Consider the following 19,659-nt stretch of genomic DNA (forward strand, 5'->3'; position numbering starts at 1 on the left):
ACTTCCACTGGACAAAACTCCGATCTCGCTCTAGGAAGAAGTTTATTCACCGGAGTTATCATGACATTTTTATTATTGCCGAAAATTGCTGGAGGCCAGGAAAGAGGCAGCAAGTGCATTTAAAACCATAATATACTTGCAAACATGATGGCCCCACCCGAAGTCAGCGCCCAGTGCGATTGCACCGCGCTAGAGCCGCCCTGCTCAAAGGTCCTGTGACCTCAGTGACAGAGTCACTGCTGCTTCCTAGGCCTGTCCGCAAGACTGGAGGTGAGCTTCAGTATGGATTGTGGTGGACAGGCCTTCAAGGTTGACCCACACTTGCCACCACTAGGGTCAAGCTGCTGGTGCTAAGACACCTGGGCATCTAAAGTCTTGCGAGGCCTTCTATGGTCTAGCACGGGAATGTGCTCCCTCAGGAGAATGGTCTGGGGGACTGGTCATAAAGGCTGAACCTGGTTCCCCCAGTTCTAAATTCGGCAGCTCTGACCACAGTCCTACATCCGCTCCCCCGCTGAACACCATACTGCCCCACTGAGAGAAAAATCCCACTGCCTTCAACTACAATCCAATTTGACCTGCTATAAACTTGATGCGACTCAATTCAAATTACGCACAAGGCAAGAGCAATATGCTGCCTAAAAGAAAAAGTAACAACATCCTGGAAAAAGCAAACACTCATAGGGTATGAAAGATTAAATAAAGCATGTGCAATGTAAGTAGGAACAACATGGTGAACTTAACGCTTTTACACTCATTATTCAGAAATCAACGAGTATTTTTGCCTGAAAAGTTAAGGACATAACTACAGGGCCCAGAAAGGACCCATTTCAATGTCCACTGCTCATATGCTTACAAAACGTTAGCAGTATAGTTTGAAAAGACCAAATTAGTGCACACAAAGCCGCCGTGCACTTTTTGTTTTCCAATCCTCCCATCAACGAGGTATTGCAGTACCTCCACCACTGGTGCACTTCCCCACCTGGGGAAAACAATGCTGTTAAAAGAAAGACAAGAAAACAAAAGTAGTGCTTCACTGGCAAACTCTGTAAAGTGACGCTAATGGGTTTGGGTGTGAATAAAACCAATCTGGCCACTTTAAGAACACTCTGTCTTGCTTTTAGTTATTTATTTTCATATTTCGAACCGTTTATTTCCGAGGCTGCACATTGGAACAGAAAAATTTCAAAAACGGCATTTCCAGAAAAGTGGTTTTTTTTTTTTTGCATCCTTTTCACAGAGGTCAAATGAACGACAAGAAGAAAGGGTGAGAACCATTTCTTGAGTCAAGGATTCGGTAAGTGAGGAGGGGCTAGACAGAAAGAGAGGGAATAAGAGTAAGAAAGAGAGGGGGAAGGGAGAGGGGCGCTGTTAGTGTCAGAGCAGAAGGAGACACTGTCCTTGTCTTGTCTGGGCAGCACACAAGAGACGGAGACCTTTCTTTTCCTTCTCTGCTCCCTGCCCCTCCCCGAACAGCCACTAATGACGAGCCCCCTCTCTGCAGGCCTTGGATATTTCTGAGGTCCAGGGACGCATGTTCAAAACAAAAAAGTAGGGGAGCGGAATGTATAGAATTAAAGAAGTATGTGCACGCCGTGCTCTGCCGATCCCGCCCACTTCGACCACTGCTCATAAATAAATATTACTTATTAATTCCTAACCTGAGTATCTTGTTTTCCTCTAATTCACTCACGCTTTGCTTGATGTTATGGTCACCAAAACACATTGTTAATAATACTTCGATATTGTTTAATTATTTCTCATAATACAAAACACTATACAACGGTCACTATAATTATATAGCAATGGACAACTAAATTAAGTAGGAGGGTTGACTAAATTATATGACAGAAAAGTCAAAAATATGCGGCATAATGAAGCCCATTCTGTGGTGGTATTATTTAACTATGTTGTCTTCTGAATACATATTAAGTTGATCTGGGGAAATATTGCAACATATTAGTACCTGTTTAACACCTGAATACAGCAAACAGCAACTGAACGGTGACCTGCTGACATTTGCAATGGACTACCACTGTCCAGCACGGCCAGCGGTACTTTTTTTTGGGAAAATGTAATCCATTTGAGTTACAATTTTTTTGTTGAATTCTGGACATTTTGCAGTAGTTGGTAGGTTATACAGCAGTTGTGGCACATCTGTAATTGTGCGGTCAAGGAATTTCATTACACCAAAGACCCTGCTATACAGATATCATTTACACATTTCATAACATTTAAGCCTTTTTTGCTAATTTATGCATTCGTATCCTATCATACAAGCATTTCAAATTACACTGTTCTCAAATCACTTTTTCCATACTCAAACTAATTTCTACTCTTATGTCATCATGTAGGTGGATTGCGTCAGGGTCAGGGCCGGTTCTAGGATTATGGCGGCCCTGGGAAGAAAGGACATTTGCAAGGCCCCTCTAATTTGCATAGACGTGACACATTCAGGGCTGCCTGCATCTCAATAGATGCCCCTGCTCCTGACGCCGCAGCTCCTGCCTCTCCTTAAGTGCCTCCTAACAGCCCATAAAGGGCTGGGGGTGTGAGGGTTGCTTATCTGCAGAGAGAGTTATTACTGCCAGGGAGCTAAACAGAGGGACAGTAGCCATCCCGCCGTGCCTCTGCATGGGTGGGGGCCTAATTGCCGGGCAAACCTGCGGAATCTGTTTCCTTGCAACTGGGACTGTCCCCTACCCCTCACCGCCCTCAGGTTCGCTTCGCTACACCAAAGCAATGAGGCCAGGGGAGGGGGATCCCCTAAGGTGGCGCATTTGAAAGGTCGCACCGTTAATGCCATAACCTGGCTGTGTCGCATTGGTGTGGGGCCCTACGTTGGAGCGTTGACTATGGGGCCCTGGGCAGCTGCCCACGCTGCCCATGCCTAGTGCCGGCTCTGATCATGGTAACCATCTCTTAAACGTCGGCTCTGAAAAACGCACTTGAGTCTGTTTCCTGTGAGAGACTCTACACCATGCTTCTTGTTGTAAAACAGTAGGCTGTGGCACTGGAGAAATTAACAACCCCAATTACCAGACTACCTCAACACACAGAACCGAATATTTTGAAGAAGTTAACAGGGTTGTATTTATTTACAAACAAGAGCAAGTATCAGAAATCAGGAAAGTCCTATAAATCCATAAACCACAATGCGTGGCATTCACACAGCCTTCATTTTATTCCCACAAGGGACATGCACTCACAGGTTAAAGGGACCTCCAACACAGATGCTCCGGGTGGATTCACATTTGGATCACTTGTGCCATTTTGCAAAAAATAAATAATCTGACCAGGTAGTAGTTTTCTATTATGCAACCAAACGTCAGGTCTATCTTTATACTCCCCTATCACCATTGATAAAGTATAGCTTCGGAGGCTTAAGATTCCTATTGTTGATTGTAAGAAATCATGGAACTCTTTTACCAACCAGATTGGTTCTTGGCGCATGTGTGGTTACTAGATCAAAGATCATCCCATGTCATGTGTACCTGTCCCACTTTGTTTGGGGAGAGCTTACACCCATACGCTTTTTAAAGCATGAGCAATCTGACCTTAGTAAGTAAGGTGAAGGCCTAGAAGCTGCCTCCTTTCAATGCGTTCAAGATTTCTTACATTTATGGAGGTCGTCGTGTCCTGTTTAACACATGGAATGCTTACATGAGCATCACTAAGGAGGTCTAAATGAGTTATCTGCAGACTCAGCAGTTCAGAATATTTTTTTTGTTTTGCATTCGGCACTGAGGGCCTAACTAACTACTCCCTGAAAAACGAATTGATGTCTGCCCATGCTTTGTTATTGGTAATGGTAAATATTAATCTATATGGCAGTATTGGCAGTATGTGGCACTATTTTAGCAATTTGTATTGGCTATTGTTTATTGCAGATAAGTGTCCAGCAATATTTTGATTTTGAAAGTTGTAATAATGTCTAGAGTTTTATGTTTGCATGGAATATTGAATTAGTTTTATTTAACATCACAATAAATTAATAAAATTATTTATAACCATGTGGATCATTAGTTGACACTTCTGAAACGGGACACATTTATACATATCACAAGATGAGGCGAGCATTGCCCTGTCACCCAGCCACACCGCCAAATTTATGGCAGATTTGACTATCCAACCAGTTCTACACATTTGCATGCACAGAAAAATATTACTGTGCTTGTTTGCTCTGACCTACCTCATGGATCCTTACATTTTCATTTTGTCACAGGCAGTTGTCTGTAGATGCCTCAGACCAGGCTTCACCCATTTATGTGCCCCCTGCCTTATGTCAACAATTTCCATTCTTCGCCCATGCTGTGGAATATATTTTCATGTAAAGATCCCTTTATGACTAATTATGAAATGAGATGTTCCCAATGATACCATTTAGTAATAGAGCAATACTATTCGGCCGCTCAGCCCCCGTAATGATCAAATAAGGCAATCACCCCAAACTCTTGAAACTCATACTACATAGAGTCCAAGAGACCTTCCCTGCCCCTCCAACACTCATTAGCCAGGCCTTATTCTCACCAACCAAAAGGCAAGAAGGGCTGGGGCCGTTGGGAAAGAAGATTATTGGGTGAAGTTGGAGTGGCTGGGGATATCAGTCAAAGGGAAGCAAAGGTCTCCAGTATCTAAGGTTTATTTAGCCCCATCCAACCCGGCGTAGCCGCTCATTGTACAGAAATAACATCACTTCTGGTTTCCGATGACCACTAATGAACTAGAAGCCAAACTGAAGAAGTCACTAGCAATAAAAAGTGAGGACATGACCGTGACATCGGCCTCCTTGCCACAGGGGGCTAATTTCCCAGCTCAGCCTACACCTACTCATCCCTTTTCAAAAGTCTATTTATGTCTCGATCTATGGTGATGTCCACAAATTATTTTTAAATGTTCTTGTCCTGACTACCCTCATCCTCTCTCACCATGCACGTAGCTGCTATCCAGGCTTACCCCTCCTACCAAAGGGGATCAGGAAGACTAGCCGCAGGAAGTCTACTCCACAACCAAGTGTCACTAATAGAAAAACACTCAACCAACCTCTATCGTAGTGACACTTCACGGTCTCTTGGTAACTTGGAAGGTGCTATGCTATGTAAGATTTACTGGCCAAAGGCTGCTATCCATGTTGGATCTGGACTTACTGCCTAAACATGGTTAGGTTAGGGAGTTTGCACCAGGAATCAGTGTTATTTTGTCATGTAAAAATGTTTTCAGTTCAGTTCATAAGAACGATACTCAGACGTTTTGGTACTTTCTAGTGGCAGTGGGGCAATGCAGTATAGCTGAGGGACAGCTTTAGTCACAGCAGAGCTATTTGTTATGTTGAAGACAGAGAGATCAAAGAGGTGAAGGGGATCTGAGAATTCTATCCAGTTCAGAGGAATAGAAGTGGATTTCTTGCCAAAACCAAAAGGCAGTAAGATTTGCCAGCATTTCTCATTTCGCATGATAAAGAGCTCCATAAATCATTTGTTACAAGACATTTGTAAAAAATAATAATAATAAAATAAAGATTTATGGGGTGCGGCCGGCTGCCATGGAAGATGGCCGCTGCCTAGAGTAGCTCCGTCCCATCCTGTGTCCTCCCCGGAAAAATCAGTCTCAAAATCCACAGGCGTGTAATAAAGAGGTCTGGAGAAGTGATCGGAACTGCTGGGGTATAAACTGCACTGACCCAGAGTCAATGCCGGTTCAGTGAAAGCGGGCTAGGACGCGGTGAGTTGGCGGCCTGAACGACGACCTGAGACCGGTGTCTCAAGTGACGGTGAGCTCTGGAAGACGTGTCGCCTGATCGTTCAGCGTCGTGCAGCATTGCCTGTGCAGGGAGGCAGCGCAAGGGACACAAAGCCTGGCGGAAGGTTGTGCGAGCGACTGAAGGCCTAGATCGGCTGGGAGTGATGTGGCCTCAGCAACACCGCAATGGAAGTGGCCGGATTGTCTCACCGAGGCCTGACTGCCCCCGGGGGCCAAACTAAATGAACTGGTGCCGGCTGTGGCGGTGTGGGAGGCCAGGCAACGGCGTAGGGCAGCCTGGTGTCCCTGAACCCGACGGTGAGGAGTGTTGGGCGGCCTGAAAGGAAGCGGCGTGAAAGACAGGGGAAACCGCTGCGAGGGACCTCGCAGGGTGGGCCCGCTCACCACCTTACTGTAGGCCGTGGGACCCTGTGGTGTGGAGGCCTTGTCTCTGGGCCCCCTCACATACCCCCACTTTTTAAGACACACACAGGTACAGAAACGGACCGGGATCGCCCGGTGGGGGCAAAGAGTGGCAGGACAGGAGACGGACATCAAGACCGAAGTCTGCTCCTCGCAAAGACAGCCGGCCTGAATGTGGGGCCCCCAATAAGACAGAGTGGCTGTAATAGAATCGCAGGCAGTCCTTGAAGGCAAGCCAAGAAGCATCGGCGGGCAGAGTGGAAGGGGACCCAGTCACAGCGACTAGTAACGGGAAGATTTATTAATAAATGATTCCTCAGACGCCATACAGTACGGTGCAACAACCGTAGGGAATTTGCCACTGCCCCTACCCCCCCAGTGGTGATCAGCGAAGTGGTGGGAGAGAAGACCGGCCGCCTGGTGTAAGGTTTCACCTATATCCTGCCATCAGGTGGGGCCTCTGCATCAACAGCTAGACGTGGGAAAACCTTGAGGCGGCATGGGGTAGCTCCCCACACAGGTTGGCGGCGGAGAGTACTACCTAGCATCCACCTCAGACTGCACCGAACAGCGCTGGGCCCAAGATGACGGGGGGAAGAGGCCCATGTAATATGCATCAAACAAAACTGGACACGTTTACCTGGGCCAGAGAACAGTTGGAAGAGACAGACCCAGCGACCACACAGGCCGAAGACCGCGTGACGGTGGAGGTTATGCTACAAGATATAATAGCCAACCTGAGCAGGGTGCACACGTCCTTAGACACACGCATCGGCTCCGTCTCCGTAGAAATTGCGTTGGTCTGTGCAGACCTCAAGAACATGAACACAAGAGTGACAGAAGTAGAAACCAGCACAGCAGCTCTCTGTGATGACTCCGAAACTCTGAAACGCCAAGTGCAACAACTACAAATTGAAAGTAGGGCGATGGCCTCGAAGTTGGATGAATATGAAGGCCGCTTAAGACGCAACAACATCAGGATCATTGGGGTTTCCGAACGAGCAGAAGGCCCGGCAACTGATCTATTCGTGGAAGACCTTCTCCAGAACCACTTGCAACCTAGAGGTCTGTCGCAATACTTTTCTGTGGAAAGAGCCCATCGAGTTCCGGGCGGCAGACCCAGGCCGGGGGCACCCCCAAGGCCGATCCTGGCTCGCAGCTTCAATTTCCAGGACCGGGACTTAATCCTGCAGACAGCTTGGATGTCCCCGCCATTGCGCTTCGAACACAGCACGGTAATCTTCTTCCCAGATTACACCACAGCAGTTACAAATCAAAGGCGCAGCTTTCTCGAAGTAAAGAAAGAACTGAGAAACCGAGAGCTCAAATACTCCAAGCTCTTCCCAGCAAAGCTGGGAGTCGAAGCGGGAGGGAAGGCATGGTTTTTCACGGCGCCGGAGGAGGTGCAGGAGTGGCTTGAAGGCTGGCGTCAGGTCGCGAGCTACGGACGACCCGGGAAAAAGCAAAACAAGCATCAGTTGACAGCTGGGAATCCGGGACAAGATGAGGCAGCATCTATGACTGCAACAGACGGCCTGGGAAACTCAAAATGATTAATATTAGCCATCGGCAACTGAGCTTGAATGATGTCGCCCTGGAATACTCGAGAGAACTGTTTCAGACTAGTAGACTGAGTTGCGGGTTCTGATCATTTGTTCATCTGTTCACCTATAGGTATTGATCGAGACGTAGTAATTGATGCCAAAAAGGTACCTTTTTCATACTCGGGAATGGACTTGGGAGGGTATCGGAAATGCTCCCCCCACAGAGGTTTTGGGGCTGGGGTACCAGGCGCTCTTCACTGTTGGGGAGGCGGGTAGTTTTTAATCCGTCATGCAGGGAGGCAGGGAGGGCGGTGGGAGGGGTTCACAGTTATTGTATTTGTAGTTTTATTTGTTTAGCATTGACTGAGACACGACTTGACAGATATTACATGGCAGTCCAACCTCAGTATCCAACCAACCTCATTCCACCAGTAGACCTTAATGACACAAGTGTCCAACCTGGGTGATTGGATTGTTCCTACACCCGTCTCGCACCCTCTGATCGCCTCCTACTTAGGGCTCCTTTCATGGAATGTGAACGGTCTGAGGGATAAATTAAAAAGAAGGCTTGTGCTACAGTACCTCAAACGTCAGGCACCAGCGGTGGCCTTCCTCAAGGAGACGCACCTGGTGGGAACAACATGTAAAGCCCTAGAAAGGTGGGGATTTAAACTAGCGGTACACTCAGGGTTCACATCGGGCTCAAGAGGGGTAGAGATCCTGATTAAAAACAATTTCCACTTATTATCCAACAGACAAGGATGGACGACCAGGGGCATTTTGCATTAGTAACAGGCCAGTGGGAAGGGTGGCAATTTAACATTGTCGCTGTATATATCCCTCCAGCGTTGCACTCGATTGCCCTTACGGCACTGAGCGCATTTCTACTCAAGCTTCCGGAAGGTGAATTAATAGTGAGAGGCGACTACAATACCACTTTGAATGACCTGTAGACCGCATGCCCCCTAGACAACAACAAAGATTAACATCCCGTCTAGCTGACTTGTTGGAGACACTGGGCCTGGTAGATGTCTGGCGCTTTCATTCCCCGCAGGCACGGCAGTATACATTTCACTCTGGTGCCCACAACAGCCTCTCCAGAATTGATTACATACTCACACTAGCAGACACAGTTGGGAAATTCACTGTGATTCGTCATTTAACAAGGGGTATTTCGGATCACTCCCCAACCTACGCAAAATACACGTTACATGGCCCAACCCAACACCACATATAGCCTATTTACCCTGGCTATCTTATAACCCTAAGATCTGGAAGGGCCTCACGACTGCCACCAAACACTATTTCGAAGAAAACAAACATTCTGTCTCATCCCCCCTCATCCTGTGGGAAGCCTATAAGCTAGTCATTAGGGGACAGGCAATTTCCCGTCATCGCAGGTCACAATAAAGAAAAGGCCAAGATCACAGAGATCCTAGAACAGGAAGTCAGTGACCTGGAAACAGCACATTCGCAGGACCCTTCGGAAGCCAATACAGCATGTTTAAATGCAAAAAACCAAGAATACACAGAACACATTTGGGAGAGCGCCAGGACTAAGTTGGCCTCCACCCGCCATAGAATTTATGAGGCAGAGGACAAAGCGGGCAAGCTTCTCGCCTGGGTGGATAGGCGAGAACGTGCAGACAGATGGGTAGCCAGACTCCAACTTGATTCGGGGGGGGGACCATTACAGACTCACAGCACATAGTGGACATGTTCGCACAATATTATCAGAGAGTATATGCCCCGGTGGCCACGGCGACGCCTGATGAAGCCGCTGGCCTCCTGAGTAATATCCGCACCGCGGCACTTATGGCAGAGGAGGCCCAAATACTTAAAACAGAACTCACACCTGAGGAGATAGCAATAGCCATAGGCAGTATACAATCAGGGAAGGCCCTGGGCCCTAACAGCATTCCTATTGATTTATACAAAAAAGCAACCACACGATTGGCGCCATACTTGCAAAAGATATACACAGCCAGTCTAGAAGTAGGAGAACTCCCCAGAGACCAACGCATGGCAACAATTGTGGCCATTCGCAAACCAGGAAAGCCGGCCCATGAATGTGCCTCTTATCGCCCTATCTCATTGCTTAATGAAGAGGCTAAAATTTTGGCCAAGGTATTGGCAAATAGATTAACCCCTCACCTCGCAAAACTGGTGCACCCAGACCAATCTGGCTTTATGCCAAACAGGAACACAGCGCTTAACCTACGTCGCTTACACGGTGTGCTGAGCCGCAGACATACTATCCAAGAAGATGCCATTATCCTGCCACATGACGCCCATACGGCCTTTGATATGATTGAATGGCAATTTCTTTTTGCAGTCCTTGAACACATGGGACTAGGTCCCAAATGTAGATCCCGGATAAAGCTGCTTTACACGAAGCCACTAGCGCAGGTGGTGGTCAGTGGCAGGCTCTCTGATACATTCCCGCTAGGTAGAGGTATGAGACAGGGTTACCTGCTCTCCCCCCTCCTCTTTGCTTGATGCTGGAACCACTAGCGGCCTGGATTAGAAGAGACCCTATTATTTGCGGGCTTAAATGAACAATGGACTGGGAAGACCGAAAACCTCTACATGAGGATGACATCTACTGTATATGGCATCCCCGAGGGCCTCCCTAGTTAGGCTACTGGGCATCTTTGAAATCTATGGGGAATGCTCCAGATATACTATTAACTGGAACAAATCCATACTATATGTCCTGAGCAGCCCCCCTCCAGTGCTATCTAGGGGCTGCGAAGTCAAGGTGGCGGAGGATGGCTTCCGATACCTCAGGATCTTTATAACGGACAGCCCAGAAGACTTCATGAAGAAGAACCTCCAAGAACCCCTTAAAAGACTACGCAGGGATGCTAAACACTGGCACTCCCTCCCCCTGACACTACTAGGACGAGCTGTACTTTTCTAAATGATGTGGCGTTGCCTAGATTTCTCTAAACCCTGCAAAATACTCAATTTCCAGTTTCCCCATCATATTTTAGGACGATAAAGTCAGAAGTACGCAACCTCCTATGGGATGGAAAACAGGCCAGGTTAGCAATGGACAAATAGGTCAGAGGGTGGTATGATGGGGGTATCGCGCTTCCCAACATACAGATGTACTATTGGGTCGCCCAACTATCTGTCCTTAACCAGTGGATTCATTCTCCCCAGACGGAACCGGCATTCCATATGGACCAATTTGTTCTGGGGGAGGGAGGGGTCCTAAGGGCACTCTACAACAAGACTCAGGAGAGAAGCCTCACAGGGCCCACTGCACACACAGTCCATATATGGCATACCGTCCGCAAGAAGCTGGGTTAGTACAATACCACAACGCAGTTCACTCCACTTTGGGAAACTGGGTGGCTGGGCAGGCTGAGCAATTGCAAAGGGTTCAAACAATGGGACCTAATCGGGATCTCCAAGGTTGGCGACTTCTGGAACAAGGGGAAAGTTATCCCATTTGAACAATTGCAGGAGAAGTATGAAATGGTGCCAACAGAAAAATTCAGATATCTCCAAATTCGGCTTGCACTGATGGCCACCATCCCGCCGGAGACTGCCCTCCCGGAGGCATCGCCCCTGGAGGACAAGCTTCTTACGGATCTAATTGATTCAAGAGCCATCTCCTTGATGTATCAAAAATTAATCAACAACCAACCAGACCCCACAGTAAGTCTCTGTTAGAAATAAAAGGCAAATGTGGGGGAACTAGATGATACAGATTGGCAGGAAGAACTAGAAACTCCGAAGGTGGTGGCAATACATGCCAGACTAAGACTGGTGCAGCTCAAAGTGCTCCACAGGATGTACTTTTCCAGGCCGACTTTAACCAAGATCGGGAGAGCTAATGACCAACTCTCTCTCAAGCAATGTGGGGCTATAGGCACATTCTTCCACACAATATGGGGCTGTCCCGATATTCAAACTATACTGGGAAGCGATCATGAATACAATAACAAGAGTCAGTGGTGCTCCGGTGCCACCAGAACCTAAATGTTGTATTTTAAACATATAGGAAGCCACTGACCTCAATCACACAGCCCAAGACTGGGAAACTCTAGGCATGACAATAGCTAAACGTAATATTGCCGAACACATTTGTAGTTGAAACTGTGCCAGCACACACAGACTGGTGTAACAATAGGGACTGGGTCATGGTGGCCGAAAAGGCATATATATATCAACAGGGGCTGGCCCAAGAAATGGGAACGAATATGGGGAGGATGGAAAAAATTCATGGGGAACATCTGTACACTGTGGATGGGGAGCCCCGGATTGGAAAACAGCTGAATGATGAACTGTGGGCGGTGTGGGAGGGTGGCTGTGGGTGACGTGAACTTCAAAATGAACAATCAAGTCGGAAACGGGAATGAAATGTCGATAGTCAACAGGGACTGCATGTACAATTGTATGTCAATTATGCTCTCAAGTCACATACTTAATAAACAGAAATAAAAAAAATACCTGTATTTTCCAAATGCGAATCCTCTGTAGGTATTGGCACCTAGTACTCAGACCGGGAAAAAACTGGAATTCCAGTACTTTGATTACAGTTGACAGATTGATTCTGAAAATAAAACGAAAAAAATGCATTGAAGCACAGGCGCATGAGTACAGTCAGAGCCTGGGTGAAAGTTGGTGCTAGAAGTTTAGAATAGCTATATAAAACACATGAACATAATGAGCTTATATGAAAATTATTTACATAGTCAATGGCATTTATGGAAATCCGACATGGATCTGGCCTTCCTGATCCTCCTTTTCAGTGAGATATAGGACAGCTCCACAAGAACCTGCCATGTTCCTGTGAACACCTACATTGATATAAATGTCACTGATCTCCCTGTGTATCCACTACAGCAGGGGTATTCATAGTACGACCCGCGGGCCGCCAGCGGCCCGGCAAGCCTTACTTGGCGGCCCGGCAAGCCTTACTTGGCGGCCCGCGGACCTTGCAGACATCGTACCGTTTTTTTTTGGTTTTTTTAACAGTGTCAGCAAACAGACTCTGCTCTGTGGGGGCCGGGCGATTCAAGCGATAGTCCGAGTGGAGCTGCTGGGGCGCTAAGAGGTGAAATACAACAAAGCCTCGTTATCATGCAAATGGTCTCTTAAAGACCTGTGAAGTACTCGGGTGGGGCTGTGTGTGTGCCCTGGAAGGGAAGCTGCCTCAGCTGCTACACAAGCGGAGGGGAGGGGGCGGGGGGGGGAGAGGTGACAAAGAATGACAAGAGAACAGCAGGGTGTGAGAGTCGGGTAAGGGGATAGAGGGTGACAGAGGGCAGTAGGGAGAGACAGAAACAGACAGAGACAGATAGAGATAGAGACAGGGACAGACAGATAGAGGCAGAGACAGACAGAGAGGCAAAGAGACAGACGGAGAGGGAGACGGAGAGGGAGACGGAGAGGGAGGGCGACAGAGAGAGAGGAAGACGGAGAGAGAGAATGAGGGAGACGGGGAGAGAGAGGGAGACGGGGAGAGGGAGGGGGAGGGAGACGGGGAGAGGAAGGGAGACGGAGAGGGAGGGAGACGGGGAGAGGGAGGGAGATGGAGAGGGAGGGAGACTGAGAGGGAGGGAGACAGAGAGGGAGGGAGACAGAGGGAGGGAGACAGAGTGAGGGAGACTGAGAAAGAGGGAGGGAGTGAGACAGGGAGGGAGGGAGACAGAGGGGGGAGACAGAGATGGGGAGACAGAGGGAGACGGAGAGGGAGGGAGAGGGAGAGAGGGAGAGAGAGAGGGGGAGAGAGAGGGAGGGAGACAGAGAGGGAGGGAGACAGAGGGGGGAGGGAGACAGGGGGGAGACAGAGATGGGGAGACAGAGGGCGACGGAGAGGGAGGGAGATGGAGATGGAGAGGGAGGGAGAGAGACAGAGAGGGAGGGAGAGAGAGAGAGGGAGGGAGACGGAGGAGGGAGGGAGACGGAGGAGGGAGGGAGATGGAGGATGGAGGGAGATGGAGGAGGGAGGGAGATGGAGGGAGGGAGACGGAGGGAGAGGGAGGGAGACGGAGAGAGAGAGGGAGGGAGACGGAGGAGGGAGACGGAGGAGGTAGGGAGACGGAGGAGGTAGGGAGACGGAGGAGGGAGGGGGACGGAGGAGGGAGGGAGGGAGATAGAGAGAGGGAGAGAGAGAAATATGTGTATGCCGGGTCCGGTGGCTCAGTGGACGAAGGCGTCCGCTGCAGGGACATGTGTTCCACCTCATGGTCACAGTTTTTTTTTGTTGCTCTAGCCCCTCCCCCAATGACCCTGCCCCCAAGGTGCGGCCCTCGGCCACAAACCACACTGTAAATTTGGCCGCCAAGAGAAAGTTTGTGAGTACCCCTGCACTACAGGATTCAGTAGCAATACTTATACCAGAGGCCTTACAGACATAAAACACAACTCAACTGTAGCGGGGTATCAGGAGACAAACACCACATGCTTTAGCACAGTGGAATTGCAAAGTGGCAGGGTGTGTCCGCATATCACCCCGGTGAAGTTGGCGATAGCCTGGGGCTAATCTGCCCTCAAATACAGGTGGAACTGTTTAAACATTCCAGCATCTGTACTACACATCACTGAATGTGTTTTTGGGTTGCAACTGTGTTAGTATGATGACTCTCTCAAAGACAAATCATTTACTCTGACTAACCTGCTGGCCAGGTACCTTTCCATCAGTGGCACAGGTTTGAATGCAAGGGAAGATGATGGGCTCCTGTTACATTACATTGGATAATAATAGGCAGCCATGGTGCCACTGTACCTGCTGCAGCGATGATAGCTGCGTCCCTGCTTTCTGCTTTCCATAGCCTGATTGTTGCCTGCACACTTACACTGCCACACATACCAAAGATCACAATGCATCCTCAGCTCACTGTTTCCTAGTGTGGCCAACACTATCAAGTGCTCTGTTCAGTACTTAATTTATAAAAGTGCCGGTGCCCATAGCTCTGCTCAGAAGCCTGCGGCTGGTGCTATTAAATATTGATGTGCCAAACACCAAGGCAGCGTAGCCTTGAATCCACTTCATGCCTCTTTAATCCACTCCCAGATACACCCTTCCTCTGTATCTCACTCTTTAGAGATTCCAGCTTTCTCCCTTTGTCACGATTGTATATCTTTCTCCTCCTGCTCCTTTCAGTTTTTTCCTTCTTTTGCTATCTATCAATGTCTGATGAGGAAAAATGAGTCCTGGTCCCCTTAAATGAGTGCTGCTAGGTCCCACCAGCATCCCACAGCTCAAATTAGGCACTGGCTGTGTGGTGTTATCACCTAGCCGCGGCCCGTGCAGGTACGAGTGGTGGGGCCAGGTTAGGGGGGATTCGACAGATGACCACGAGTGAAAAATTAAATAAATAATTAATTTTCCCTCGTTACATCTGTTGAAATTCCCTCCCCCACTGGACCCACCGCTCTTACCTGCATGGGCCACGGATGTAACCACTTTTACATATAGCGGGCCCACATAATGGCAGGGTCAGTACTAAGCCTTTGGAAGGCGCTGGGGAATTCTGTGATATATGACTGTGTCTGTCCTGAAATGAAAATGTACGAGAGGGAAATCTTTGATTTTACTCATTTAGACAACTGCACATTGTTGAATTTGAAGTTTTCAAGGCAGGAGAGATGGGATGGTGGCTACTAGAGCACGCCAAACGGTCATTGAAAACCGCCTGTCTGCCTGTCCTCTGTATGCATAAAGGCTGTTAAGCGTGCCCTTAGGTCCTCAAAATAAGAGGCCCTTTAAAATCCCTGTTATGTCCCTAAATTACAGTTACCAGGTGTCCCTTTAATTTCAGATGCAGGGAAACACTAGGGCTGAGAGATTTTTGGGAATGACATGCAGGAATTAATGTTTCCGTGCCAATTCCCGCATGTTTTCCCTGGATTTTAATATGGCGATTTCGGCTTTTTTTGTGTGTGAAACTCACATAAGGTATCATTTGGATGGGCAAGTTAATTTCTGTTACCAGGTAAATCGGAATTTAAATGGGCTGGTACCGTCCAGTACTGAGTACTGGCAATTTTTTATTTTGAGATTTTGGGAGAGAGTACCTGCACTTCTCAAGAAAAACGGAATACTTTCAATTGGAGAGTACCGGCACTGTAATGTTCTTGGTTGCCCCCAATAACATGCAGGAGCCAGGACTAGTACATAAGTACCTTTATTGCAGTACTTCCTTTCTTACACCAGAGAGAGCGCCGGGCAACAGGCTCCGATCGCTTCTCTCGCCTCGCGCTCACTCGCGCATGCGCAGTAGCGACCAATATGGCCGCTACGCGCATTTCCGCCGTTACGTAGTGCGCGTCAACTAGACCGCGACACTACATATCTCCCCCTTTTATACCACACAAAAACAATGTACCTGACTAGGGTGGTTAGTCCATTTCGTAGTCTCTAAACTTGGATGGTCTCACCACCGCTCGCCCAACCCGGGTGTGTCTTACCGGGGTAGTATGTCCTTCTTGACCCCCTTCTGCGACAGGGCTTCCCCTTCTTCCTTCAGGAGTACCATGTCCTTCTTTCTCTCCATTCTCACCCCCTTCCCGGGTCTTTTCCTCCATGGCCGGTCTTTCTTGTACTTGTCTCTCACTGTTTTGCTCTTCATGAATGTTCTCTCCACACTCTCCCTTCGAAGCTCCTGCTTCCCTTGTCACCTCTTCTGGTGGTGATACCCCTTCCATGTCCTCCCGGGGCCATTGTAGGATTTTGTTGTATTTGGCCATACGGTCTTGGGACCACACATTTCCATCGCTGAGCAACGCTGCTCGGTCATACACTTCTTCCACTCTTAGGGGTGGGGAGTATTTGCTTTCTCCCTTTCTCTTTAGAACAGCCAGCTTCACTCTGACCCACTCCCCTTTTTCTAACGCTGTCTCTTTCACCTTTTTGTTGCAATTGTAGTATTCAGTGTATATATGCTGTGCCTTCTCCAGGTTGTGTTGTACAACCGCTGGAGACCATTTGCTGGTGATGGTTTTTTCTTTCCAAGCAACATTGTCTCTGGTGAAGGGTTGCCTTCCCCGTAGGATTTGGAAGGGGCTGTACCCCGTGCTGGTGGGGGTGATGCGATATGCCCAGACCGTGCTTTGTACTTCCTTTTCCCAGTCTTTGCCCCTGGAGATGGCAGCCTGTATGGAGCCCATTAGCACCCTGTTGAACCTTTCTACTTGTCCATTACTGGCCGGGTGATATATCGACGTATGTCTGAGTAGAATGCCATTCCTTTCCGCAAATCTGGACCATTTGTCCGAGGTATATTGGGTACCGTTGTCACTAATTATGGTTCTGGGGATGCCCTCCCTGAGGAATACCGTCTTGAGAAATCGCAGTATTGTGTCAGTGTCCATTTCCTCTTGAATGTGTACCTCTGGCCACTTTGAGTATTTGTCCACTAACACGCATAAGTACTTGGGTATCCCCTGATTGTCAAGTACAGGCCCCAAGATGTCCACTGCCACTTCTTCCCAAGGGTTACTGGGGTTCGTGAACTTTCCTAGAGCAGGCCTCATAGGTTTTAGTATTTTGTCAGCTCCTTGGCACTGCACGCAGTCTCTCACATGTCTCTCCACCTGCAGATCCATCCCTGGCCACCAATACGTTTGCTTGGTTCTGGCTTTCGTCTTCACGATTCCCAGGTGTCCTTCGTGTATTATAGACAACAGATCCGGTGTTATGTTCACAGGTGGAACCACCCTATTTCCTCTGTATACAAACACACCGTCGATCCCCACCGACAGCTCCTCTCTAACCTCGTAGAACTGTCGAACCTTGGGCTTCTGTTGTCTCCTTTCCGGCCACCCTCGTACAATGTACTTCTTGATTTCTTCCAGGTCTCTATCCGCTGCATACGCATTCTTCCAATCCTGTCTACTTATTGCCCTTTCTGGATCATCTGTCAGGGCTACTGTCTCATCATCTTCTTCGGTGCCGCTGGTGGCACTTTCCATTGCTGACGCCCTGCTGAGAAAATCCGCTATCTTGTTTCTTGAGCCTGGTATGTATTGCACATCATACCGATATTGCAAGAGTTTTAGCGTCATCTTCGCTATCCGGGGTGTTGCGCTGGCATGGCCACTTGACGTCAAGACTTTCACTAGGGGTTTGTGGTCCGTTTTCAACTGGAATCACGTGCCCCACAGGAACTGGCGATACTTTCCCATGGCCCATACTACGACCAACATCTCTTTCTCGATCACACTAAACTTTTGTTCCGAGGTCGTCAGTGTCCTGGACGCAAAGCTGATCGTCTCCGTCACGCCTCCTTGTCTCTCTTGCATGAGCACCGCTCCTAACCCTTTTTCGCTTGCGTCTGTCATCACTATCGATCTTCCCAGGGGATCGTACCCATGCAGTGGCATCGCCTGGCTGATTTCACGTTTTACCGTGTCAAACTCTTCTTGCGCCTCTTCCGTCCACGCAAACGCCGTCTTTTCCCTCGTGAGTTGTCTCATGTTGTGTGTTTTCATGGCGAAGTGGTGGACAAACTTACTATAATATTCCGCCATCCCTAGAAAGGACCTTACTTCTTCTTTGGAGGCGGGCGGGCCTTCACATTCCCTTTCTTCGGTGTTATCCCTTTTTCTCCAATTTCATGCCCCAGGTATGTGACTGATGTCATTCCAAAATGACATTTCTCCCACTCTGCCGTCAGTCCGTTTTCCTCCAAGATCTTAAGTACCACTTCCAGCTTCTCATTGTGGTCTTCACCTAGAGCCTAATTGTACTTAGGGTATTCATTTCATCTTGCTTTTGTGTTTTTTTAATGTTACCTAATCACGATGGTGGTTTAGGTTAATTTTAAAATTGTGTTTTTTTAGTTCTGAAGCTGACCACCATCCTTGCTTGGATGCTCTGTTGCTGGAATAGCGACACACAAGACCTAAAGAGGATGACAGGCTGCAAAAGGTAGAAGCAAGCCTGCATGATGTGATCCATAATTAAAAGCGGGCTGATCCTACAATATGTTGTCAATTAGATTATGTGCTGCAGATAGTCTTTAAAATGATGTACAGAGCAAATGACAACTAGACAACAGCTTATTGTAAAAATGTTATGAAGTTCTGAAATTTGTTTGCAGACACTTCCAATATTTGTTGGTTATCAAAAGAAAGAGGGACATTTACATTTTTGCACTTGCTAAATAAATGCTCAACGCTTTGCAGCAGGCACATCTCACAGTACAGACTGCAACAGTGTAACATGTACCTTCACTGATATAGTGGAGACATGGGTATTATGCTAAATGCACAAGGATGAGTCCGAATTTTCGACTGGACGGACAAATATATTCAGGCCTGGACTGGCCGTAGCGGGCATTGGGAGTTTGCCCAGGAGACTGGAAGGGGAGTGGTGGGTGCGGGTTTTGTTAGGGGAGGGCCGGGTTTGCAGCAATGCTGCAATATCGGTCCCCAGTAACAAAAGGAGCAGTGCTGTGGGTCTGTTTTCCTAAGCAGCAGTGGTTCATGATTGCCCCCCAACCTCACCAATGCCCCCCCCCCACTCCTGGGGTGTGAGCTGGTCTGAGAAAATTGCCAGGGCTGCTTTAGGTTCCCAGTCTGGCCCTGAATACATTGATCAACTTAAACAGACCAATATACTGATCAAGTTAAACAGGAGTTTAAGGAGAATACACTGTGCACCTCATGAGATTGTTTGTGATGCCCCTGACAGATAAAAAACCATCTTGAGCACTGGGTGGGCGGGTGGATGGACATGAGCAGTGCTGGACTGACATGGACACAGCTCTGTTCTATAGCCAGTGATGGTTCTATTAGTTTCTAGCTCAGCGTGGAACTTTCCTAATGTTGAAGGTCATTTTCACAGATCAGAACATTCTTCACTTCACCATACCCTCTGAAGGTGTTCAAGAAATGTTCTCTGAACAAATAACAGACAACCTCAAGGCTTTGATCTGCATAACGTGCCAATAGCACAAAGACTACTGAAGGATGAATATCCTTTCAGCCC

General features: G+C 48.1%; 1 protein-coding gene across 3 annotated transcripts in view; it reads right to left on the reverse strand.

The window, feature by feature from the left end:
- The window catches only part of LOC146822676 (poly(rC)-binding protein 3-like), a 555,354-nt gene that overhangs the window by 115,269 nt on the left and 420,426 nt on the right, over window positions 1–19,659 (reverse strand). For all 3 annotated transcript variants that reach the window (XM_085606867.1, XM_085606865.1, XM_085606866.1), the window contains one exon: window positions 12,171–12,273. The gene's annotated coding sequence lies outside the window, so the exon portion shown is untranslated. The remainder of the gene's footprint in view (window positions 1–12,170; window positions 12,274–19,659) is intronic.

The sequence above is a fragment of the Triturus cristatus genome, chromosome 5_2, assembly GCF_964204655.1.
Source record: "Triturus cristatus chromosome 5_2, aTriCri1.1, whole genome shotgun sequence".
Classification (NCBI taxonomy): domain Eukaryota; kingdom Metazoa; phylum Chordata; class Amphibia; order Caudata; family Salamandridae; genus Triturus; species Triturus cristatus.